At 43.2% G+C, this 26,972-nt stretch overlaps 1 pseudogene; it reads left to right on the top strand.

Moving 5' to 3' along the window:
- The first annotated feature begins 14,753 nt into the window (after positions 1-14,753).
- Positions 14,754-16,477, top strand: LOC109760879 (uncharacterized; annotated as a pseudogene).
- The last annotated feature ends 10,495 nt before the right edge of the window (positions 16,478-26,972 follow it).

The following is a 26,972-nucleotide window of genomic DNA, read 5'->3' as shown; positions in this document are numbered from 1 at the left end:
AGCTGCTGCTGCGACGGCGGCTGCAAATGCCGAGAGCGCTCGAGCTGCCGTCCGTGCCGTTGATGTCGCCCTGGCCCGGGTCGAGGCCATCCATGCCAAGATCGAGGATGCACACGCCAAGATATTCCAGGCCACCTCGGACTCCAGCATGCAACCCATGTCTGAAAAGGCGGCGGTGGCCATGGAGCACCTGCTTCCTCATGAGGTCGCTGAGCTAGAGCTGGAGATGCTGGAGGAGGCGGAGATCGAGGAGCGCCGGGAGGAGGAGTTGCGCGTGGCCGAGGTCGAGGTAGAGAAGAGTCTGTCCGTTGAGGAATCGGTGCTGGAGTACCAATGCGAGCTCTGGCGCAACCACTACTACGACTACTACAACCTTGAGGGCGGCGCCGAGGACGAGGACGGGGACACGGTCAACTTCAGCAGGGGGGACACGGAGTCCACCAATGGCGGCATGTCGCCAGGACAAGTCATCGATGTCTTATCTCACACTGGCGATGCATAGGCCGGCGCGGCGGCGGATTTGTTAAAATTATGCGTACTTAGGCTTTGTTTTTAATGTTGGTCTTTTGTTAGAGCAATGTTTAGGTTAACTGGCTCTGTGTAATTACTAAAATTGCTCGATTCAATAAGTGTGGTCTGTCTGTTGTACGCTCTTTTGTGTGCCCAAATTAGCAAGCAATGTTAAATTATGCAATGACGTACCCGGGGAAATTTCCACCAAAATTTGAATTATCAAACTCACCCCATGCGCGTAAAGCAGAAAAATTGTTTGCGATGCACACAATCGTTCAAAGTGAATGGTCCGGCGGCACCACGCGCAAAGTATCCCTCCACATTTCCAAAATTTTGGCCTACCGCCAAAATATCTACCCCCGGCCCCTTCCCCACCCACTTTTCTCCCAACCACAAGTCACATTTCCCCTGTTTCCTCCTTCCTTCCTTCCTTGCTAAGCTATAGCCGCTTCCTCGCTCTCGCCATCTCGCATCCTACCGCCGGGGTCGCCATGGTCTTCTTCAACGACCTCTCCAGCGGTTACTCCTCGGGCGACTACTCCTTCACCACCCAGGTATGCCTCTCTTCTCTCTCTCGGGCTATGACTTGGAATGAAGGATTTTTACCCGGCGGTCGATTTGAGTCATTTCTTCCTCTTGTAGCTCCCTAGGACCATCAGTGGCAACGAATGGAGTGGGGTGGCTGAAGATCTATCTGCTCATTGTCACCATCAATCTCCATGCGTGAAGCTAGTTGCGTTTGATTCTGTGGACAGTGGGAGGAAGTTTCTGGCATGTGCAGAGAAGGTTAGACCCTCTTTCGTCGTTACAAATCATTTGTTAGATGTGATTCAGACACTGTCACGGTCCCAACCCATTCATACCACACCTTCAACAAACACATCCTAAGACAGTGTCATAGTTTGTACCTAGTATCTTAAATTGTTGCTATCACATCAGCGGTGCCATTAGAAAATTATTTGGCACCGCTTCAGCAGTTTGTGCAGCCAACTTTGGTCCACACATCCGACCAGCCAAGCAATAAAATACTAAATCTTTATGGCACGAAGGAACTGGGCATCGGAGCAACTACGTGCTCCGGAGTCCGGGTCCCTGATTTTTTCTGCTGCATCGGCTCGCCAGTGCAGGGCACCGGCGCGAGATGTAGCAACAGTTGTCTTTACCCCAGTTTTGGCATACATAGTGGACGGCCTTAGTGCTATTAGTTCTATGTTACTAAATTTGTGCATGTACACACCTGTTAGTATCAATTTGCTGTCATCCAAACACTGTCGCTATGCTGTTGTAGTTATATTTACCTTCCTCATAAAATGTTCAATTTGTTATTTATTGTACATGAGTAAGAACTTGTAGCGTCGTTGTAGTTAATTATAGCTTCTGATGTTCCAGAATTTGGTTGTTGTCTCAGTACCAATTATTTCATTTGCACATTGATCTTTTTGAGAAGATATGTCATAATTAACATGTTTCTTCAGTTTTTCAAAATAAGCATTGGTGATTTTCTATGTTGCTATAAACCCATTTCCCCTACAATTGTTAATGATCTAGTTTTAAATATTATAGGATGGACGGAAGTGTTCTTACTTGGAGTGGGTTGATCAAGAGTGGCCACAGTCTTTGAAGATGTGCCTAGCGAAGCTCTAGAGCATGTATGAGGAAGAGAACACACGTAGGGTTAGAGAAAGTCTTGTCAACACTGAAGCATATTTCAAGATGCAGGATAAAAAGTTGAAGGTGGAGAATGAGCTCAGATTTTTTAAATCAGACTTTGCTAAGATGGTGTTGGCGAAGGAGGAGGCACTTTCCCAGTTGGCCCGTGCAAAACTGGTTCTTACTGAGTTGAAAGCAGAGGTGGATAAGACGAGCCTAGATGATCTCGATTAGGGAAATGAATATATTGTTCTTATGAAGTTGAAGTAGCGATATGTTGTACTGTGATGTTTTCATGTAGCTACCGTACTGTGATGTCATAATATATTTATGTGCCTGATATGAAATTGGCAAACAGTTGTTCGATATGAAATGTGAATTTGCGTAATACTGGAATTATTAATTGTAAACTAATAAACCTGCCAAATGTGTCATGGACCTTTGCAAACGGTTCTAGCAGTAAAAGCGCTTGCGATGGATAGCCCAATACCACACAGTTTTCTTCATCAAATCGTGTGTGATATAGTTGTTACAAGCAAATAGTTAACCAAGGCAGACCGTGTGTGATAGTTACACCTTTCACACACGAGCCTACACATAAAACTGTGTGGGATGTACGTCCGAACGGAAACGTTTCCCTGGATTGACTGTGTGGGATGTACATAAGAACGGAAACGTATTCCTTGGATTGACTGTGTGTGATATACATACGAACGGAAATGATTTTCTGGGATTCACCGTGTGGGATGTACATACCTACGGAAATGATTTCTCGGATTACCGTCTGGGATGTACATACCTACGAAAATGATTGGGTTTCGATGCCTTGCTCGGTCGCACACGGCCCCAGCCTGGGTCCCAGGAGGGTCTATCCCCGACGATTTCTGGGTCGTGTGGGAAGGACACCCTATCGCACACACTCACTTGGCGATGGTTCCAAATGTCGTCGTGGAAAGGGGTTAAAAACCGTTTGTTTAGGACCAAGGCGCACCAGTGGAACACATACTCAGAATGTATGGGTACCATAACCACTTGACTCATCTAGGAGTTAATCTTCCGGATGATAGTGTCATTGACAGAGTTCTTCAATCACTGCCACCAAGCTATAAAGGCTTCATGATGAGCTATAATATGCAAGGGATGAACAAGACGATTCCCGAGCTCTTCGCAATGCTCAACGCTGCGGAGGTAGAAATCAAGAAGGAGCATCAAGTGTTGATGGTTAACAAGACCACTAGTTTCAAGAAAAAGGGCAAAGGAAAGAAGGGGACCTTCAAGAAGAATAGCAAGCAAGTTGCTACTCCCGGGAAGAAGCCCAAGTCTGGACCTAAGCCTGAAACTAAGTGCTTATACTGCAAAGGGACTGGTCACTGGAAGCGGAACTGCCCCAAGTATTTGGCGGATAAGAAGGATGGCAAAGTGAAAGGTATATTTGATATACATGTTATTGATGTGTACCTTACTAATGCTCGTAGTAGCGCATGGGTATTTCATACTAGTTCTGTTGCTCATATTTGCAACTCGAAACAAGAGCTATGAATTAAACGAAGATTGGCTAAGGACGAGGTGACGATGCACGTCGAAAATGGTTCCAAGGTCGATGTGATCGCCATTGGCACGCTACCTCTACATCTACCTTCATGATTAGTTTTAGACCTGAATAATTGTTATTTGGTGCCAGTGTTAAGCATGAGCATTATATCTGGATCTTGTTTGATGCGAGACGGTTATTCATTTAAATCAGAGAATAATGGTTGTTCTATTTATATGAGTAATGTCTTTTATGGTCATGCACCCCTGATGAGTGGTCTATTTTTGTTGAATCTCGATCGTGGTGATACACATGTTCATAATATTGATGCCAAAAGATGCAAAGTTAATAATGATAGTGCAACATATTTGTGGCACTGTCGTTTAGGTCATATTGGTGTAAAGCGCATGAAGAAACTCCATGCATATGGACTTTTGGAATCACTTGATGCTTGCGAACCATGCCTCATGGGCAAGATGACTAAGACTCCGTTCTCCGGAACAATGGAGCGAGTCACTGACTTATTAGAAATGATATGTACTAATGTATGCGGTCCGATGAGTGCTGAGGCTCGCAGCGGATATCATTATTTTCTGACCTTCACAGATGATTTGACTAGATATGGGTATATCTACTTAATTAAACACAAGTCTGAAACATTTGAAAAGTTCAAAGAATTTCAGAGTGAAGTGGAAAATCATCGTAACAAGAAAATAAAGTTTCTACAATCTGATCACGGAGGCGAATATTTGAGTTACGATTGTAGTCTTCATTTAAAACAATGTGGAATAGTTTCCCAACTCACGCGACCTGGAACACCACAGTGTAATGGTGTGTCCGAACGTCGTAACCGTACTTTATTAGATATGGTGCGATCTATGATGTCTCTTACCGATTTACCACTATCGTTTTGGGATTGTGCATTAGAGACAGCTGCATTCACGTTATAGGGCACCATCTAAATCCGTTGAGACGACACCATATGAACTATGGTTTGGCAAGAAACCTAAGCTGTCATTTCTTAAAGTTTGGGGTAGCGATGCTTATGTGAAAAAGCTTCAGCCTCATAAGCTCGAACCCAAATCGGAGAAGTGCGTCTTCATAGGATACCCAAAAGAAATTATGGGGTACACCTTCTATCACAGATCCGAAGGCAAGATATTTGTTGCTAAGAATGGATCCTTTCTAGAGAAGGAGTTTCTCTCGAAAGAAGTGAGTGGAAGGAAAGTAGAACTTGATGAGGTAATTGTACCTTCTCTCGAGTTGGAAAGTAGTTCATCACAGAAATCAGTTCCAGTGATGCCTACACCAATTAGTGAGGAAGTTAATGATGATGATCATGAAACTTCAGATCAAGTTACTACCGAACCTCGTAGGTCAACCAGAATACGTTCCGCACCAGAGTGGTACGGTAATCCTGTTCTAGAAGTCATGTTACTAGACCATGAGGAACCTACGAACTATGAGGAAGCGATGATGAGCCCAGATTCCGTGAAATGGCTTGAGGCCATGAAATCTGAGATGGGATCCATGTATGAGAACAAAGTATGTACTTGGGTTGACTTGCCCGATGATCAGCAAGCCATAGAAAATAAATGGATCTTCAAGAAGAAGACTGACGCTGATGGTAATGTTACTGTCTACAAAGCTTGACTTGTTGCGAAAGGTTTTCGACAAGTTCAAGGAGTTGACTATGATGAGACCTTCTCACCCGTAGCGATGCTTAAGTCTTTCCGAATCATGTTAGCAATTGCCACATTTTATGATTATGAAATTTGGCAAATGGATGTCAAAACTGCATTCCTTCATGGATTTCTTAAAGAAGAGTTGTATATGATGCAACCGGAAGGTTTTGTCGATCCTAAAGGTGCTAACAAAGTGTGCAAGCTCCAACGATCCATTTATGGACTGGTGCAAGCCTCTCGGAGTTGGAATATACGCTTTGATAGTGTGATCAAAGCATATGGTTTTATACAGACTTTTGGAGAAGCCTGTATTTACAAGAAAGTGAGTGGGAGCTCTGTAGCATTTCTAAATTATATGTGGATGACATATTGTTGATTGGAAATGATATAGAATTTCTGGATAGCATAAAAGGATACTTGAATAAGAATTTTTCAATGAAAGACCTCGGTTAAGCTGCTTATATATTGGGCATCAAGATCTATAGAGATAGATCAAGACGCTTAATTGGACTTTCACAAAGCACATACCTTGATAAAGTTTTGAAGAAGTTCAAAATGGATCAGTCAAAGAAAGGGTTCTTGCCTGTGTTACAAGGTGTGAAGTTGAGTCAGACTCAATGCCCGACCACTGAAGAAGATAGAGAGAAAATGAAAGTCATTCCCTATGCCTCGGCCATAGGGTCTATCATATATGCAATGCTGTGTACCAGACCTGATGTGTTCCTCGCTATAAGTTTAGCAGGGAGGTACCAAAGTAATCCAGGAGTGGATCACTGGACAACGGTTAAGAACGTCCTGAAATACCTGAAAAGGACTAACGATATGTTTCTGGTTTATGGAGGTGACACAGAGCTTGTCGTAAATGGTTACGTCGATGCTAGCTTTGACACTGATCCGGATGACTCTAAGTCGCAAATCGGATACGTATTTGTATTGAATGGTGGAGCTGTCGGTTGGTGCAGTTCCAAGCAAAGCGCCGTGGCGGGATCTACGTGTGAAGCGGAGTACATAGCTGCTTCGGAAGCAGCAAATGAAGGAGTCTGGATGAAGGAGTTCATATCCAATCTAGGTGTAATACCTAGTGCATCGGGTCCAATGAAAACCTTTTGTGACAATACTGGAGCAATTGCCTTAGCGAAGGAATCCAGATTTCACAAGAGAACCAAACACATCAAGAGACGCTTCAACTCCATCCACGATCAAGTCAAGGAGGGAGACATAGAGATTTGCAAAATACATACGGATCTGAATGTTGTAGACCCGTTGACTAAGCCTCTTCCACGAGCAAAACATGATCAGCACCAAGACTCCATCGGTGTTAGAATCATTACAATGTAATCTAGATTATTGACTCTAGTGCAAGTGGGAGACTGAAGGAAATATGCCCTAGAGGCAATAATAAAGTTGTTATTTATATTTTCTTATATCATGATAAATGTTTATTATTCATGCTAGAATTGTATTAACCGGAAACTTGATACATGTGTGAATACATAGACAAAACAAAGTGTCCCTAGTATGCCTCTACTTGACTAGCTCATTAATCAAAGATGGTTAAGTTTCCATGCCATAGACATGTGTTGTCATTTGATGAACGAGATCACATCATTAGGAGAATGATGTGATGGACAAGACCCATCCATTAGCTTAGCATAATGATCGTTAAGTTTTATTGCTATTGCTTTCTTCATGACTTATACATATTCCTTTGACTATGAGATTATGCAACTCCCGAATACCAGAGGAACACCTTGTGTGCTATCAAACGTCACAACGTAACTGGGTCATTATAAAGATGCTCTACAGGTGTCTCCGAAGGTGTTTGTTGGGTTGGCATAGATCAAGATTAGGATTTGTCACTCTGAGTATCGGAGAGGTATCTCTGGGCCCTCTCGGTAATGCACATCATGATAATCCTTGCAAGCAATGTGACTAATGAGTTAGTTGCGGGATGATGCATTACGGAACGAGTAAAGAGACTTGCCGGTAATGAGATTGAATTAGGTGGTTACCGACGATCAAATCTTGGGCAAGTAACATACCGATGACAAAGGGAATGACGTATGTTGTCATTGTGGTTTGACAGATAAAGATCTCTGTAGAATATGTAGGAACCAATATGAGCATCCAGGTTCCGCTATTGGTTATTGATCAGAGATGTGTCTCGGTCATGTCTACATAGTTCTCAAACCCGTAGGGTCCGCACGCTTAAACGTTCGATGACGATTTGTATTATGAGTTATGTGTTTTGGTGACTGAAGATTGTTCAGAGTCCCGGATGAGATCACGGACATGACCAGGAGTCTCGAAATGGTCGAGAGGTGAAGATGGATATATTGGATGATAGTATTCGGACACCGGAATGGTTTCGGAGTGTTCCGGATATTTATCGGAGTACCGAGGGGTTACCGGAACCCCCCCCCCCCCCCCCCGGGGAAAGTAATGGGCCGCATGGGCCATGGGGGTGGCGCCCCCCCATGGGCAGTCCGAATTGGACAAGGGGAGGGGGAACATCCCCCCTTTCCTTCTCCCTCTCCCTCTTCTTCCACCTTCCCCCCTCCGAAAGAAGGAAGCGGGGCGACTAGGACTAGGAATCCTAGTGGGTTTCCCCCCACTTGGCGCGCCCCCTAGGGTCGGCCTCCTCCCCTCTCCTCCTTTATATACGGGGGCAGGGGGCACCCCAAAGCACATCAATTGTTTCTTAGCCATGTGCGGTGCCCCCCTCCACCGTTTACTCCTCCGATCATATTGTCGTAGTGCTTAGGCGAAGCCCTGCGCAGACCTCATCACCATCACCATCACCACACCGTCGTGCTGACGAAACTCTCCCTCGACACTTTGCTGGATCAAGAGTTCGAGGGACATCATGGAGCTGAGCGTGTGCCGAACTCGGAGGTGTCGTATGTTCGGTACTTGATTGGTTGGATCGTGAAGACGTTCGACTACATCAACCGCGTTAAACTAACGCTTTCGCTGTCGGTCTACGAGGGTACGTGGACACACTCTCCCCCTCTTGTTGCTATGCATCTCCTAGATAGATCTTGCGTGATCGTAGGAATTTTTTTGAAATTGCATGCTACGTTCCCTAGCAATATCGTCAACGAACGTTAAGCGTGCGGACCCTACGGGTTCGAGAATGATATAGACATGACCGAGACGCTTCTCCGGTTAATAACCAATAGCGGGACCTGGATGTCCATATAGGTTCCTACATAGTCTACGAAGACCTTTATCGGTCGAACCTTTATGACAACATACGTAATTCCCTTTGTCTCTCGGTATGTTACTTTCCCGAGATTCGATCGTCGGTATCTTCGTACCTAGTTCAATCTCGTTTCCGGTAAGTCTCTTTACTCGTTCCGTAATACATCATATCCTAACTAACTCCTTAGTCACATTGCTTGCAAGCTTCTTGTGATGTGTATTTCCGAGAGGGCCCAGAGATACCTCTCCGATACATGGAGTGACAAATCCTAATCTTGATCCATGCCAACTCAACTGATTCGGAGATACCTCTAGAGCATATTTATGATCACCAAGTTACGCTGTGACGTTTGATAGCACACAAGGTATTCCCCCGGTATCCGGGACTTGCATGATCTCATAGTCGAAGGAATATGTATTTCACATTTAAAAAAGCAATAGCAATAAACTTAACGATCATATGCTAAGCTAATGAATGGGTCTTGTCCATCACATCATTCTCCTAATGATGTGATCCCGTTATCAAGTGACAACACATGTCTATGGTTAGGAAACCTTAACCATCTTTGATCAACGAGCTAGTCTAGTAGAGGCTTACTAGGGACACGGTATTTGTTTATGTACCCACACATGTATTTAAGTTTCCAATCAATACAATTCTAGCATGAATAATAAACCTTTATCATGAATAAGGAAATATAATAATAACAACTTTATTATTGCCTCTAGGGCATATTTCCATCAGAGTTATGGTTAGGAGAGCCAAGGGTGGGGGCACAAGCCTAGGGGGCGCCCCTAGGGCTTGTGGCCTCCTCGTGGGTCTTCTGGCCTCCTCCCGAAGCTTCCTAGGTGTCTTCTAGTCCAAGAAAAATCATCGTAAAGTTTTATTCCGTGTGGACTCCCTTTGGTATTGATTTTTTGTAAAAGTCAAAAACAAGCAAAACACAACAACTGGCACTAGGCACTAGGTTAATAGTATAGTCCCAAAAATAATATAAAATAGCATATAAATGCATATAAAACATCCAAGATAGATAATATAATAGCATGGAACAATCAAAAATTATAGATACGTTAGAGACATATCATTCAACGAGGAGGGTTGCCTAGACGCAGCTGGAATGATCATGAGAGTACAGCGTGGGGTGAACTATATCTATCTATCCTTCATCACTAGCAGCGTAATTAGCTCGGTGACATATTGTACTGATCTCACACCTTGGGTAGGGTAAATGTCATGTATCATGTGTGACAACACCTGTGGTCAAACTGCTACAAATAACATTCAGGATAGTTGACAATTTTTTTAAAGGGTCTGGGCAGTGGATACTGTTACATATACAATTGAAAGATAATTATTCATGAGAAATAAAACTTGTAGTAATTTGCATTTCGCATAGAGCATGCTTCGACATTCTGGCTCCATCAGTTTGTTTCTCCAACTCATACAAGATTCAGTGGGTAGACTGTGAATCATGCTTGCTTGATTGGTGGTAAATACACTCTGCTACATAGCCTACTCCACGTATTCTAAAAAAAATCGGATGTCCCCGAAGGGACTGCTCCACGTATTCTCTTTACTCCCGGGAGGTGCATCCCTTCACATTATTTTCTACCCTTTCAATCTTGCATTTTGTTTTCTTCTTAACAACTACCCATTTTCTTTGCTTCTGTTAGTATCCCTTGGGCATATATACTGCCTCTATGCACATGTTGTGACTGCTCAGATTAATTGAACCAGGACATTGTCTTTATTTTGGTTATGCAAACAGGGTGTCCACCCAAATATCAAAGGGGAAGTCTGGGAGTTTTTGTTGGGTTGTTACGACCCTAAAGCACTACTGAACAGAGGAACCAGTTGCAGCAACAGAGAAGGTTCTCTTTTATTTCACTCTTCATTTGCATCTTACTTTCGTCCTCTTATCTACGTCCATTTTCATCTCATTGCAATTTCACTTTCCGTTGCTATGCATAATTTTTCAATCTAGAAAAGCACTCACCAATCACCTTTTTTTTGTCCTTATTTTTGCAGGAGTTGCTACTTTAAGCATATACTAGGATATGGACTGGACAATCGGCTGCAGGGAGTAGTGTATGATGTGTATGCTCCAACAGCCATATTCATGCATTCTTCACTGATCTTATTTTTGCCAAAGATTGTCTATACTTTTTTGTGTGTGATTCCTTGCTTTAGAAATATAAGAGGTAATATGCCAGATATTAAATTTGTACTCTATATAACCTTGTTTGCCCAGCGTGCCTTGCTCCTCAAAATCCTACATGTACTCGCTCCTTGTCTAGGCATCCGATGTTAGGAAAGAGAGGAGATGGTCTTGGTCAGTTGCACTGAAGCATGGGAAGGATGCAGGTGAGGCGGTGGAGAAGGACACCGACGTTTCCATGGTTGTTGTGGCAGCGACACTGGAGAATGTTCAAGGGAAGAGTAGATGCGCCTGGGTGGCTGGGTGACTCTGACCACCGGTGAGTTTTTGCTCCTGCCGTTCTGACACACCATCTGCACAGTTTGTGCTTGCTTAGAATTTTTGCCCTAATAAACAAAAAAATTATCTCCAATCATGTGTTGTATCTTCTACCATCTTCCATATTTTTACATGACTAGCCACTTAGGATTAATATTCATATTTTATTTGTAAATGTATGCAAAGCTCTGGATTAGAAGCTTGATGCTAGCTTGTGAACCAAAATGACCACATTGACTACCTATGTTAAATCTTGTTAAGCTAATGTCAATAGTGATAAGCTTATGCAATTCTTCATCCTGCTTGCATTCGATAATATTCTCCTCTAGATTTCGCCTCTTTTTTTAACCAAAATGATTATCTTCATATTTGGCCTCTTTTCTGAACTAAAATGATTATCTTCTTCAGATTTCCTCCATGAGCCACTGTAGCACATTTTATGTTGTGACGCTCCTACATATTCATGATAGTTGTCAACCTGCATCCTGCATATTCATGGTTGTGACGTTCCTACATATTCATTGGATTTTATATTGACATTTGTAACATTACAGTGTGCTATTGATTAAGGAAAAAATAGATTCTTTTGTTGTAAGTTCGCTACGTTAGTGGCTAAGAGAAATATTTGCAGTCTACTTAAACCAGAAGGTAAGATTTGATCAAATCAAATATCTGCACAACTGGATTTTTTTATCCTAATGATTAGACAGGTAAAAGTATGTACAAATGGCCAAGTAATGCGTTGCAAAATGTACTTTGTTAAACTAGAAATGATTTTTTACTGAAGTGTACTTGAACGATTTGAAAAATGGTAGTGCGTATTGTTTCTACATAGCAATTTATGTAGCAATATGTACATCATTGTGATCAAAGTGGTACATGTGCACCACATGGCCTCTGTCATGGCTCTCCATGTTCCTGATGGGTGTATGGTTCTTGGTTCACCGTTGAGAGGATTGTCATGAAACTCATAATCCAGTCATGGGCGATACCAAGATACAACTTGCATTTAAGTTATGTTTAGAACACCAGGTTAATAGAAATAGACAAAGCTTTGAGAGATGGATTATTTCGATTATCATCAAATAACTAACCATTTAGTTTCTGCGGTATGGACTGGACTCGAAAAGGAAGCAGTTAATCACATGATTGTACAGGAATATGCGAAGCTGACGAGACTACAGCTAAAGTTCTTACTCTTGGATTCCTCAATTAGGTACATCATTTCTTCAATTATCCACATTTTAAACTTTATATTATTGTCGTAAATAAAGTGGAATATGTGTATGCAAAATGTCAAACTAAAACTTGGAAACAAACATCATTGATTACTAATCGATGATGTAACTTTTGAAGGAAGTAACAAATGGAATGATTTGTTGCCATTGTACATTTGGTAATTTTCTTTGATCGGTTTTTTTGTTTATGTATAGAAAAAAAATCATTCGTAGAGAGGAATCTTTCTCAAAATGTTTTCTCGGTAATGAAATGGGGAGAAAATGTTTCTCAAAAAGTTCATTTGAATTTTGTATGCCTGAAATATGGGACAGGATGGTGAGTCCATCATGCTTGGGGTTCTTTGCAATTCATTTTCTTCCATTCCAATTATGTAGATATTTCTTCTGTGTCAACCTAAAGTATTATCTGCTTCTGATAATTGCAAAGGAAAATCTGCAAGTTACCATTTACCTTACGCATATTTCTTCTGTTATGACTTAAACGTTGAATATGTGTTGCCTATTGACTATGTTGGAGCTGATTTGTCCGGGTTGTTAGCCTTTTGATGAACACATGGTGTTGATTGTTTAGGCTGGAATGTTCAGCCTCCCTGTATGCCGACTACATTTCTGAGACATGGACCTATTTTTGTACTATGGTCATCATCTGGGAGTAGTGTTGATACCTAATTATGTTGTGATCAACAGTTAAGGATAATGGATTTACTTTTCCATTATTGTGTGTCAATGCATGTGCCGCCGGCTGTAATTTGGCTTTGTTTCTGGAAATTAAGTACATGTGATTGTGATTAAATGTGGTCTACATGCGATCTTGTCAAAAATGTTGGTCTGATTATTTTCATCTTATGTAAGTACATTTACTTAATACTAACATCTATTTGCAGTTGTTTGTAGATGGTCACAACAAAAGATCCCAGGATGAAGATATTCGGTCAACATACTTGAAATTATCATAACAAATGTGCAATCAACCTACATCACCTGCCCAGCTGACCCTTCTACCACTCTTGGAATTCCATTTTTTGCCCTTGTTGTGAAGAAACTTAACAAATACTTTCCATTGCAACATTTTCTGTATAATGATATTCGCACCTTAGATTGATATTTACCTTGAGTATTGATTCAATTGTGCGTGATAAAAAATATTTGAGTTGCATGAGTACATTTTTTTTCCAATATTATTTGTGATTACTCATCGGCTCATGGTTTTCTCATCGTGTAGAATAGGAGAGCAATTGTCTCATAACAACTCTGTTTTTCTCTACCTCGGAGAAAATGCGGCGATAGGGTCGTAATTTTCATCCGGAGTTGAGATTTTGTTTTCCTGTAGACATTTGAGATTCATATGTGTTACATGAACTATGAAAAGGCACATCTAATTATTGACCCATTACGGCATTGGAAAGATTTCTGTCTTATAGCTTTTATATAGGGTCTTGAAGTTGGATAATTTTTTGGTTGTTTCTACAATTTTCCTTGCACCTGCAAATATAATTTATAATAGTTTAGACATATATTGCACCTTGTATGCTTTCGCTGCGTTGAGAATTGCATAAGCATATAAGAAATACTAGGATAATTAGTTGTGTCTTCAGTATAATGTACGGGCTAAACTGTAGCATATCTTAAAACTCATTTAAATTATAGTCAATTTCTAAAAAAATTAGTACTATTAAAATATTCTTTCTATACATATTAATTCTCACAGCTGTTTGTAATATTAGTCGAAACGTGGGTTGCACGTGCATGCTTACTAGTCTGACAGCCATCACTCCATGCGCACAACCGTGTGTCGCACACGCATATACCCCTTGTCATGATTGTGTGTGTGTGTGTGGGGGGGGGGGGGGGGGGGTCATCTACATGGAGGACGTCACGGACCACGTGGTGCACCCCTAGCCAACCACCGGGATGACAAGCTATGGCGGCAAGTCCCTCTTGCCTCGCGCACGAAGACACCATGACTGTGTGCCACCCACCCGCGTCGTCCTCATCTGTCGTGGTCGTCACGTGCTCTGAAGGGTCGTGCTATAACCGGCGACCAGCCGTGCTACGACCAACGACCGGAAGTGATGCAAGCCATGACAGGGGGAGATGCGCCCACCGGCGGGGCGTGCTGCAACCTGCGACGTGAAGAGCTATGACGGGTGTTCGGCGTTCAAGGGCACTTGTGTAGGAAGGAATAAAAAAGCAATATTCAGTAGAGGTCAAATTTAGTAGCTTCAGAAATTTATGGGATTTGCCTACAAAAACAGTTGTGCGATTTATACACATCATTTTGGGCTGTGCTCATAACAATACAAACTAAGATTGATTTTTGTACCACCGAATTTCCCTAAAGCAAAATTTGGCAATGAATTTTCTTTCTGTCTTGCACATCCTATTTTATAAAGTAAAAAATCATCAATAGGATGCAGGGTCGTCCAGGTTTTTAACTGAAGAAATCCTGTCTGTGGACTGAGAAACTGAAGACGTTCCATTTGTTCTTGAGTTAAAAACGAATGAGCGCGTGAGATTGCCGCGGCCGAGCTTGAGTTGGATCCCAGTTCCAGTTCAGCCGGCGACAGTCCTAATCCGAGTTCGGCAAGAATTAGGAGCTCTCCCCTGAATAAATGGGCAGCGGCGGTGGAAGCAGCAGCTCCAATTCGATCTGTTCGCCCACCTTTCCGATCTCCAGACCTAGACACGCCATCTATGGCGGCGAAGATGCTCAAGCTCCGTAGCGCCGACGGCAAGGTGCTCGTCGCTCCGGCGTGGGACTATCGCCCGACCGCCGCCCAAGCCCTCCCGCTGGAGATGCGGGTGCCCTCGCGCGCCCTCGAGAGGGTGCTCCAGTACTGGACCAAGCACAGCCTGGCCAAGGCCACCGGTGAGTCCCGGGAGTCCCTCGCCCGCTGGGACACCGACTTCCAGCGCCGTCTCGAGGAAGACGGCCTCGCCAAGGAGGCCGCTGCAGCCGCCCAAGAACTCCGCCGCTACGGCGTTCACCATGGAGGGCGTCCCCGTCGCCACACCGCCACGGGCGCATCTGATGTCGCTGCTCCAGCCACCGCCACCCGTGCTGATCCCGTCCGTGACTGGTGCCAACTCGTTCACCACCTCAAGGGTGTCAACCACGGAGAACCTAGCCCGGCGCCGACGGCGTCCATCGCTTTCCATGCCTCCGATATTACCGTCGCCGCGCGCCCTGGGCCTGCCACCACCTTGCCGGCCGCTGCTGGTACTGAACCCGTTGGTGTCCGGTACGCCATCCGTGCCCGTGACGCCAGATGGCTGAAGACGAGGAGTCCGCTTGCCACCACCGCAAGCGCCCGACTTCCAAGGCTGCCAATGCTGCTGCGCCCGTGAAGAAGGTCTCTCGCCCCGTCGCTTCCAGGGCTTGCTCCTTCGTCGGCTCTACACCACTGCCTGCCCCTTCCACTGCTGTGAAGAAGATGACTCCAGCAGTTTCAACTCTGCGCGCAAGAAGGGGGATGGGGGAGCTCAGCTGCAAGGTTCCGAAGCAAAACCAATCGCCATTGCCTGTCACTGTTGTTGAAGCACCAAGGAAGCAACCAATTCCTTGCTTGAGTCCACTGGTATTACGCCCTTGCTAGTCTTTTACTTTCCTAAACCATTCACACATGAGTAGCATTTAATCTTTGCATCTCTAGGTTCTGCACTTAATCACCAAGATTTCTAGTGTTCTTTGAATGCCTATCAGTCATTAGTAATTTTACAAAAGTGTCAGCACAGTCTCCATCTAGCTAGCCTACAAAGGAAACTCATGTACTGCAATTTCGGCACGAGACAGAGCGTAAAACGCACTCGCTGCAAAAAGCAAAACGCCCGTTTGCTACCCGGCTTGTAGCAGGAAAAAGGAGTAGAATTGAACTTTGTCGATACACACAGTAATCTAGTGAGCTGCCTAACGTTTGGAGACTGTGCTGACCCTCTTGTAAACTTAATCTTGGCTGAATTGGATTCTTAGGCATTGGCGTCTTGGTGAGTTAAAGTTGCAGTTTCTGACGAGTAACATTGATTAGTGAACTCTTGTGTGTGTGCGGGTGAAGCTTTGAGCTAAGCAGGTCTTCAGTGTACCGACTATCAAGTCATTGATGTACCGACTACCAAGTCATACTGTAATCAGTTTCAGATATGTATGAATGAAAAATTGTTGGCCTGAATTTGTGCAAAGCATTTGAGTAACTTTCTGTATATATGTTTGTTGTATGCATCTATGGCTTCTTAAATCATTCTGGTGCTCTAGTCGGAAAAGTGTGCAGTCGTGCTCTGCTAGGCAAGTCCAACGCAGAGGTTCTGATACTGCTGGAAGTGAAACTGTGAAACCACCAACTTGTGCAATTTCAAGTAGAAAATAAACATCTAACTTGATCTGCACGGCATAAAGTACAATCTTTGCAAGATCATATAATTCATGAGATGGAACTTACAAGGTCTAAATGGACACCAAATAGAAGCGACGCATACAAAATTTGTCCAACTAACCTGATGGAAAAGTATGTCCATTTTAAGGTCCAATTTCAAGGCATTGCTTGGAATCGCTGGATCTGATTGGTCAATTTTAAGGTTGATCAAAATTCTCTCTGTACTTGTGAAAATATGATGCATATGATGGTATGTCACATGATAAACCAATTTAGACTGTCAATTCACTCCCCCAACATATCCTATCATCAGCAAGGTCCTATGTAAAGGTCATCCAGCAGTCCATTGTTTATCTACAACTCAGAGAACAAGGCGCTTTACTACGTTGTTGATCTCATTATCATTTGCCGTCTCCTTGCTCACCAAAAGACAATTCCCTGCTACTCTTGCATGGGTAATGTACATGGTGAAGCTTCTCCCATCGCTAGCTCTGCTGCAATTTTCTGCGATGGTGAAACATAAGATCGCGGTCTCCAAGATCTTTCTGAACTTCTTTCAGGTCTCCAAAAAAATCGTTCTGAACTCTGATGTTCGGTTGTTTTTATTCCTTGAGACTCCAGACTTAACTCGAAGCTGCAACAACTTGATTTTGCTGCACCAAAATCTGCCTACTCTTGCTTCAAAATCTGCTTCGATAGCAACTGTTGAGATTGTGATCATGACAGGATGTGTAGTAGACTAGCAGTATAGCTTTCGCAGTTCACGGACATTACTGTCAAGGCGCGATCCACCTGCATCACCGGTGGCCCTGGCCAGGATCGCTGTTCTCTGCGCCGCCGATGACACACTTGCCGTGCCTATGGCAGCTGCAGACGACGAGGACACTGTAGATTAAACTGAGGCCTAACAGGGTGATGTAGCTCTATGAGAGGATGACCGACGAAACATGGAAGACAAAGCAGGGTCGATGCGGAACGTGTATATCACTCAAATGACTACATTCCTTTGTGTTGCATTTTCACTTAGTCGGGAGAAAATTTCATAAAGCACGCTAAGGATCACTCAAACTACTACTCCCTCCATTCCACAATGTAGTGCGTCCGCGCTTTCCGAGGTTCAAATTTGACCGTAAATTTAACCAACAAGACCGACTACGGGGGGAGCAAAAAATATATTACTGAATTCATAACAAAAATACGAATTCAGTGGTATAATTTTTGCTTCCGTCACAGTCGGTCACATTGGTTAAATTTATGGTCAAACTTGAATCTCGGAAAGCGCGGGCGCATTACATTGTGAAATGGAGGAAGTATATCATAGCCCTAAGAGGGTGTTTGTTTACAGAGACTTTTTGAGGTAGGGACTAAAAAAGTCTCTTTTAGTCCAATCTAAACCAAACATGAGGGACTTTTAGGGACTAAAAGTGGGGCATCTGGGACTAAAGAAAGAAGACCCCAAGGAAGAGTCTTTTGGGGACTTTTTCCAACAGTTGCCCCTGCCCCGCACCACACCTTATCTCTATTAATTCATTACTAGGGGTAACATGGTCTTTTAGCATGTCATTTAATAACCTTTAGTTCATGTTTAGTCCTTGGAACCAAACAGGTAGGGACTAGAGACTTTTTAATTGGGACTAAAAAAAGTCCTAGGACTTTTTAAAAACAGGGCCTAATCTTTCCTACTTTTAAAGTACCCCGTCCGTTCACTTTTAGTGCCCACCTCCTCCCTCCTGACAAATGGGCCATCCAAATTCCACTTAGCAGGAGCAGCTAGCCAGGTGACCGAGGCGTTAATAAAAAAATACTGTCTCCTTCCTGTCGACTATCACCTCTGCTTATGGCATCCACCAATAAGGCTGGTTGTAATGGGGAGTATCATATACTAGTATCATGCATATAATACTATTGTATGATACTACCTCCCTAATGCATAGTATCATATATTAGTATCATGTACTACTTTATTTATTACCATGCATGAGACATAGTAGCATATCATTTATTATGATACGGTATCATGATATGATACTCAACCATCTTTTTCTTTATTTAATTCTATGACACATCATCAAAATTGCCTAGTTTGCGAGCATGATACTAGTTATAATACTATCATTACGACCAGCCTAATGTGTCTCTCTGCCGCCAATCTCCACCAATGCTTCTCCTCATACACCCTCATTGCCTATCTCATATCAAAACTTGAATCACTATGTACACCGGCCGAGTCCTTCATGCTCCTCCATCCCTCTTCCTTGCTCTATGTATCTTTCCTCCATCCTCTGTTTCCGCCGCCCTGCTCGGTCGGTGTCGCCGGCCACTCCTGCTGCTGGTGCCGTTCACTCCGTCTCATCGGAACGCGAATGCCGCAATCCCCGCCGGCCTGCCCACTCGCCGGCGCTGGGACTGCACGGATGCCGCATACCCTGCCGGCAAGCCCGTCCGCTGTCACCGAACCGCGTGGAGGTTGGACCCTGCGCTCGCTCCGCATGGCCACGAGCGCAGTGCCGCCATGCCAACCAACATTTGGATCGTCCGCCCCGCTCTGGATTGCCTCTGATTCGCTTCCACCCGAGCGCATTGCCGCCTTTCAGTTCCAATCGCGCTTTCTGTCGAGGTACACACCATGACAACTAATTAAGTTCTGAGTCGGTTACTTTATAGTGTAATAAACTGCTTTTCATTGTTGTTGTTGAGTGTATGCACGAGACAGGAATCTAGGGTTTTAAATTCCTTCCATGATATTTGCACTTCCTGTGCCCTCGGCCTATCTCTCCCTTGCTGCCGCCAGGGGTCGCCGGGACTTCCGTCCTTGGCCTTCGGTATTCCACGACTATCAGCTGCGCTTTACGTCTCAAACCACGAATTCTCAAGTACGTGACAACTTGGTATCAGGTTCATCTACGATCCTGGCGGTACCGATGGCTCCGCCTTCGGGCACAACAACGCCGCCACCACTCCAAACTCTCGAGGAACTCATTTCCCGGCAACGTGAGGACCATGATGGTGTGGTCCCTGCCCTACAGGTTCTCGCCAACGACAAACGGCGCTCTGATCACAAGAAGCTCTAGACGACACTCGACTAGCTCCCTTCAACTCTCAAATCACTTCAGGAACAAGCAACCGAGGCATCAGCACCAAGCTATACTTCGCCTCAAGTAGGAAAGCTCGGCACCACGTTTGGGCGGGCTCGGTCTGCTGCCAGCCACGTCCTTGATAAATATACCCAAATGATAACGCCCACACGATGTGGCACGAAGCAACATGGCCCAAACGTCTCTATTACCATCCATTTTGCCACGTCAAGACAGATGACATCAGCGGGTATTTTTTTGGTTTTCGGCTTAAAAATGTTTTATCTCCTCATTAAAAACCCAATTAAAAATCCGTTTTCACCATTAAATCCGTCTCGACAAGATCTTCAAAATTACTCCCATGTTGATATGTTTCGACGAAAAAAATTGGCCAAAAGTTGTCATGATGTTTACACTATAGTTGCTATAGTGTTTACGCTAAAGTTGCCATGTGGCAATTTCAGTTTATAGATCATGGCAATTTTAGTATTTTGACCATGGCAATTCCAGTACTTTGACCATGAAAATTATTGTTTATATGAACCATGGCAATTTTAAGTGCATGTATCATGGCAATTTTAGTTTATGCTTCATGGCAAGTCTAGTTTCTTAATTCCCCGTTTTATAATATGTCAAAATTTACTTTTAAAGGTAGAAGCAAAATAGCTGAAACATATCATGGCAACTTCAGCGTAAACACCATAGCAATTCACGTGCAATAGACATGGCAACTTTTAACCAAAAAAAGTCGTCAAAACATATTGATATGAGATATAGTTTCGAAGATCTCGTCGCGGTGGATTTAATGGTGAAAACGGATCTTCAATCGGATTTTTCATTTAAGAGATAAAACATTTTAAAAACTGAAAGTCCGAAAAGATTCCTGCATGCATGCTTTGTGTGTTATAGAGTGTGTGGACGATGTTGCTTTCACCACACGTGCGGGCGTTATCAGCGTCCTAAAAGAAATGTCAAAAGACAAGGCTCCCTGATGAGGACATCAATACCATTGTTACACCCACGGCCCCTACTACTACATATACTGGACCAATTACTAGAGCTCGCGCACGCTAATTAAATTATCAGGTACTTTCGTTTCTTGGTAATGATTCTAATGTTCATGAGAATATGATGCTGCCTAAATTGGATACATTTGCTTTGCTTACAAATGAAGGGCCTGGCATGGATAAGAGGGATGAACACTGGAGCAAGACCAAGCATGGAGATGATGGCATGCGCAAGGGGAACAAGAACGGAGTTACAAGTGATGATTTCAGGACTTTGAAGCCATCATAATGAGTGCATGAAGCCTTGGACGAAATATACAAGATGCCACTTCATAAATTTCGTTCAGAGGCTATTATAGGTGCTGTGTCACCTTATTATTGGGCCAGACCCATGTAATTTCGAAATACTTGAGTATAGGCTGTTTTTAGAGTCCGTATGTGTGGGGAACAAGAGATAGGGTTGGTTTCGGACCCCTTCCCTAGGGGCCACGAAATTCCCCTCCTCTTCCTCCATATATACAGCCCTTAGGGCACCGTTTAGACTGTGGGTTTTGTTTAGATTAAAAGTTCGCCATAGCTGCAACTTCGCGTACTTCGTTTGTGTTCAACGACCAGACCAAGGCGTCACAGAACCCCACCTTCATTAATAAAGCTTTCCTCTTATATTCGCAATATCCAGATTGCAATCTTAGTTTCTTGCTTGTTCTTCGTTTGCTCGCAGGAAACAGACCCTCGTGGTCAGGTTGATCGTGCTCCGGCGTGGTCAATAACCCTCGGAAGTTGGTTTAGCGATTGCTAAGGCGCGACGTCTCACACGTTCGTAGTCGAATCGTCAAGGTCGACTCCCACAGAAAACGATAGCCACCATCTCATTGAAACATCGAGACACCTTTACCCCTATCAAGTGGTATCAGATTTTCAGGTTGCTCGGTGAGATTTTACAGTTTTTCGTAGTTTAGATCGAGTCTGTTTTTCATACCTACAGTCCACGAAAAAGCCACAAAAAATTAGGGTTAGTTCATCATATCCGAACCAATCTGAGCCTTTGCATAATCTTTTTAGGGTTTTTGCTTTGTTGAATTTGCGGTTGCATCGTCGTGTCAAGTTGCTGGTCTTAGAGTCTAGTCTTTTAGGATTTCGAGTTCTGGTCATAAGTTGTCACGCCGCCGCCGCACCATCATCATCGCCCCTGCCATCTACCACCACCGCTTATCCGCCACCGCTCTGAATCCGTATCCATATACCACCACCAATCCGTATCCATATACCACCACCGATCCGTATCCATATACCACCACCGCTACCATATACCACCACCGCTGCCATATCGTACCACCATATCCACCACCAATCCGATTTCTTTTCATATTAGGTTTGTTTTCGAGATCCATCTATTTTCTGTTTCGTGTTTCCTTGCCTGAGTAGGTCTCGAAAAAAAAGTTTGGACCCCCGGGCAGTTTTTAGGCCAAAATTTCGGCGACCAAAAATATTTTTTCCCTATCCTATTTTTAGGCTTTTTTGAGTCTTTTGAGCCACGTGCCATTTTAGTGATTTTTTGTCGCACTTTTTCGTCGTCGCTGCCCTGATTTCCGGAAAAAATAGTCAAAAAAAATTCGTGCCCATCCTGTCATTTTGACCTGGGAAGAGTTTGGAGACACTCGCCATTATAGTGATTTTTCGCAAAAAAAAAGAGGAGCGCAAAAGAAAAACAGAGGGAATTTTTTTATAGAGTGTGCTTTTCCCTTGTTTACGTGCAGCGCTGTGATTTTGTTAGTGTTCTAGGCTCGCGTCTCTAGCACGGTCTAGCCTAGGACCAGCACAGTACCGTCGTTGAGCGTTTATTCAACTTTGCATCTCTAAATTGATTATTGCTGACCCTTTTTGCTACCATAAGCCTTCCCAGCTCCACATACATTTACATCGTGCGTTTTACTCTCCCTGATAATCGCTCTATCCAAGCTTTGAGAGTTTTGACTACATCGGTTGCCGATCACCGCCTGCTGCTGGGTAAGAACTGGTAAGAATTTGAGATTTGCTTGACGGATTTGTGACACCCACCACCACCACTATTTGTTAGTAGTCTGTAGGGTCATATTCTTGTGTGTTTCTATTGCTGCTAACCATGCCAGGATCACAAGCCGACGAGATTGACTGGGAGAACTTAACAACAAGGAGCTTCATGATAAGTTTTAGCAAATGATGACTGAACAGGTGCAAGATGTGCTGAGCAATTTTGAAGAGGCCATGGAGAAGATCACTGGCCTTGAGAAGACGTTCGAAACAAAGCTCGATAACATATTTAATGAACTGCTTGCGCGTCTTCCACCACCGGTTGCACCTGACGCACCTCTGCAACAATAACAACAATAACAACGACGACGACGACTACCTCCACGTCGTGAAACAGCCCTCCGCCGAGCGAGCCGTGTCCCTCTTCAGCCTGGCCAAACTGTTGGTGCTGCTGTTGATAATTCTGTGGCTCCTGCTGCTGATGGGGAGGAGGATGATTATGCGGGAGATTACGAGGATGAGGTTGATCAAAATCAGAACTACGTGCAACCACCAGCACCACAACCACCAGGTCATCCACATGCAAATAATCACAATGGTATGGCTCTCCCTCAGGTACGAGATCATGACCATCTTCCTAAACTGAAATTGAATATTCCACCATTTGAGGGTAGATATGTTCCTGATATATATCTTACTTGGGAGTTAGAAACAGAACAACGTTTTACATGTTTAGAATATCCCGAGGAGAGACGTGTTGCTGCTGCACTTTGTGCTTTCACTAGTTTTGCTTGTGTGTGGTGGTCTGAACATCATAGATTATATCCGAATAATATTCCAATTACTTGGGCTGCTTTGAAAACTGCTATGCGTACTTGTTGGGTTCCACCATATTATCAACGTGAATTACTTCAAAAATTGCAGCGTTTAAGACAAGGAAAAAATTCTGTAGAGGAATACTATCAGGAATTACAAACTGGCATGATTAGATGTGGTATTGTTGAGGATAATGAAGCTATGCTCGCACGTTTTATGGGTGGATTAAATAGAGAGATTCAGACCATTCTAGAGTATAAGGAGTATAATAATATCACTCGTTTATTCCATCTTGCTTGTAAAGCTGAACGTGAAGTGCAGGATCGACATGCATTGGCGCGAACTAACTTTTCTGCAGGTCGACCTTCATCATGGACACCACGTGCATCCTCTACTTCCACTGCACCATCACCTCCATCAGGTGCCACCTCCAACCGTGATACAAGAAAGCAGACACAACCACCACTATCTGCCAAGAGCACACCTGCCGGGCCTGCACAGAGCTCTTCTTCTTCCATGGCATCAACAGGGCACACAAGTGATATTATTTATCGTCGTTATAAGGAAGAGGTCATTATGTGAGAGAATGCAAATCTCAGCGTGTGATGATTGCTACTGAGGATGGTGGGTATGAGTCCGCTAGTGACTATGATGAGGAGACTTTGGCTCTTATTACACGTGAAGAACACGGTGGAGATGATTCTGATCATGAGACGCAATACATGGCTCCTGAAGATGCTGACAGGTATGAATGTTTGGTTACTCAACGTGTTTTGAGTGTGCAGGTTACACAAGCTGAGCAAAATCAGAGGCATAATTTGTTCCATACAAAGGGAGTTGTGAAGGAACGTTCTATTCGCGTCATCATAGATGGAGGGAGCTGCAACAACTTGGCTAGCATGGAGATGGTGGACAAGCTATCTCTCACCACAAGACCACATCCACATTCTTACTACATCCAATGGTTCAACAACAGTGGCAAGGTTAAGGTAACACGTACTGTTCGTGTGCATTTTAGTATCTCTACATATGCTGATTATGTTGATTGTGATGTGGTACCTATGCAAGCATGTTCCTTATTACTTGGCAGACCATGGCAATTTGATAAAAATTCTGTACACCATGGTAGAAACAATCAGTATACTCTTGTTCATAAGGATAAAAATATTACTTTGCTTCCTATGACTCCTGATTCCATTTTGAAAGATGATATTAATAGAGCTAGTAAAGCAAAATAGGAGAAAAATAAGAGTGAAAATCAGATTGTGGCAAAAGAATTTGAGCAACAAATGAAACCTAATAATAAACCATCTAGTGTTGCTTCTGAAATTAAATTGAAAAGTGCATGTTTAATTGCCACAAAATCTGATATTGATGAGCTAGATTTTAGCAAATCTGTTTGCTATGCTTTTGTGTGCAAAGAGGCATTATTTTCATTCGAGGACGTGCCTTCCTCTTTGCCCCCTGCTGTCACTAACATTTTGCAGGAGTTCGCTAACGTTTTCCCACAAGATGTGCCACCAGGATTACCACCTATTCGAGGTATTGAGCATCAAATTGACTTAATTCCCGGTGCATCGCTACCCAACTGTGCACCATACCGTACCAATCCAGAGGAGACGAAGGAGATTATGCGTCAAGTACAGGAGCTGCTCGACAAAGGTTATATACGCGGATCTCTTAGTCCTTGTGTTGTTACTATTATACTAGTGCCTAAAAAGGATCGTACGTCGCGTATGTGTGTTGATTGTAGAGGCATTAATAATATTACTATTCGTTATCATCATCCTATTCCTAGGCTAGATGATATACTTGATGAATTGAGTGGCTCTACAATATTCTCCAAAGTTGATTTGCGTAGTGGATACCATCAAATTCGTATGAAATTAGGAGATGAATGGAAAACAGCATTTAAAACTAAGTTTGGTTTATATGAGTAGTTAGTCATGCCTTTTGGGTTAACTAATGCACATAGTACTTTCATGAGACTAATGTACGAAGTTTTACGTGCTTTCATTGGACGATTTGTGGTAGTCTATTTTGATGATATACTGATTTATAGAAAATCTTTGGAAGAACATTTGGAACATTTACGTGTTGTTTTTATTGCTCTACGTGATGCACATTTGTTTGTTAACCTTGGGAAGTGCACCTTTTGCATCGACTGAGTATCTTTTCTTGGCTATGTTGTTACTCCATAGGGAATTGAAGTTGATAAAGCCAAGATTGAAGCTATTGGGAGTTGGCCGCAGCCCAAAACGGTCACACAAGTAAGGAGTTTTCTTGGACTCACTGGTTTCTATAGGCGTTTTGTGAGAGATTTTAGCACCATTGCTGCACCTCTCAATGAGCTTACAAAGAAGGATGTGCCTTTTGTTTGGGGTACCGCACAGGAAGAAGCCTTCACAGTATTGAAAGATAAGTTGACACATGCTCCTTTACTCCAACTTCCTGATTTTAATAAGACTTTTGAGCTTGAATGCGATGCTAGTGGAATTGGATTAGGAGATGTGTTATTACAAGATGGCAAACCTGTTGCATACTTTTCTGAAAAATTGAGTGGGCCTAGTCTGAACTATTCTACTTATGATAAAGAATTATATGCTCTTGTTCGGACCTTAGAAAGATGGCAACATTATTTATGGCCCAAAGAATTTGTTATACATTCTGATCATGAATCTTTGAAACACATTAAAAGTCAAGAAAAACTGAACCGTAGACATGCTAAATGGGTTGAATTCATTGAGACTTTCCCTTATGTCATTAAACATAAGAAGGGTAAAGAAAATGTTATTGCTGATGCATTGTCTCGTCGTTATACTATGCTTTCACAACTTGACTTTAAAATCTTTGGTTTGGAGTGTTGGAAATATGCCCTAGAGGCAATAATAAATAGGTTATTATTATATTTCCTTGTTCATGATAATCGTTTATTATCCATGCTAGAATTGTATTGATAGGAAACTCAGATACATGTGTGGATACATAGACAACACCATGTCCCTAGTAAGCCTCTAATTTACTAGCTCGTTGATCAATAGATGGTTACAGTTTCCTGACCATGGACATTGGATGTCGTTGATAACGGGATCACATCATTAGGAGAAAGATGTGATGGACAAGACCCAATCCTAAGCCTAGCACAAGATCGTGTAGTTCGTTTGCTCAGAGCTTTTCTAATGTCAAGTATCATTTCCTTAGACCATGAGATTGTGCAACTCCCGGATACCGTAGGAATGCTTTGGGTGTACCAAATGTCACAACGTAACTGGGTGGCTATAAAGGTGCACTACAGGTATCTCCGAAAGTGTCTGTTGGGTTGGCACGAATCGAGACTGGGATTTGTCACTCCGTGTAAACGGAGAGGTATCTCTGGGCCCACTCGGTAGGACATCAT

Source organism: Aegilops tauschii, chromosome 5, assembly GCF_002575655.3.
Source record: "Aegilops tauschii subsp. strangulata cultivar AL8/78 chromosome 5, Aet v6.0, whole genome shotgun sequence".
Taxonomy (NCBI): Eukaryota; Viridiplantae; Streptophyta; class Magnoliopsida; order Poales; family Poaceae; genus Aegilops; species Aegilops tauschii.
The sequence above is the reverse complement of the archived record's forward strand: the minus strand, read 5'-3'. Positions and strand labels throughout refer to the sequence as shown.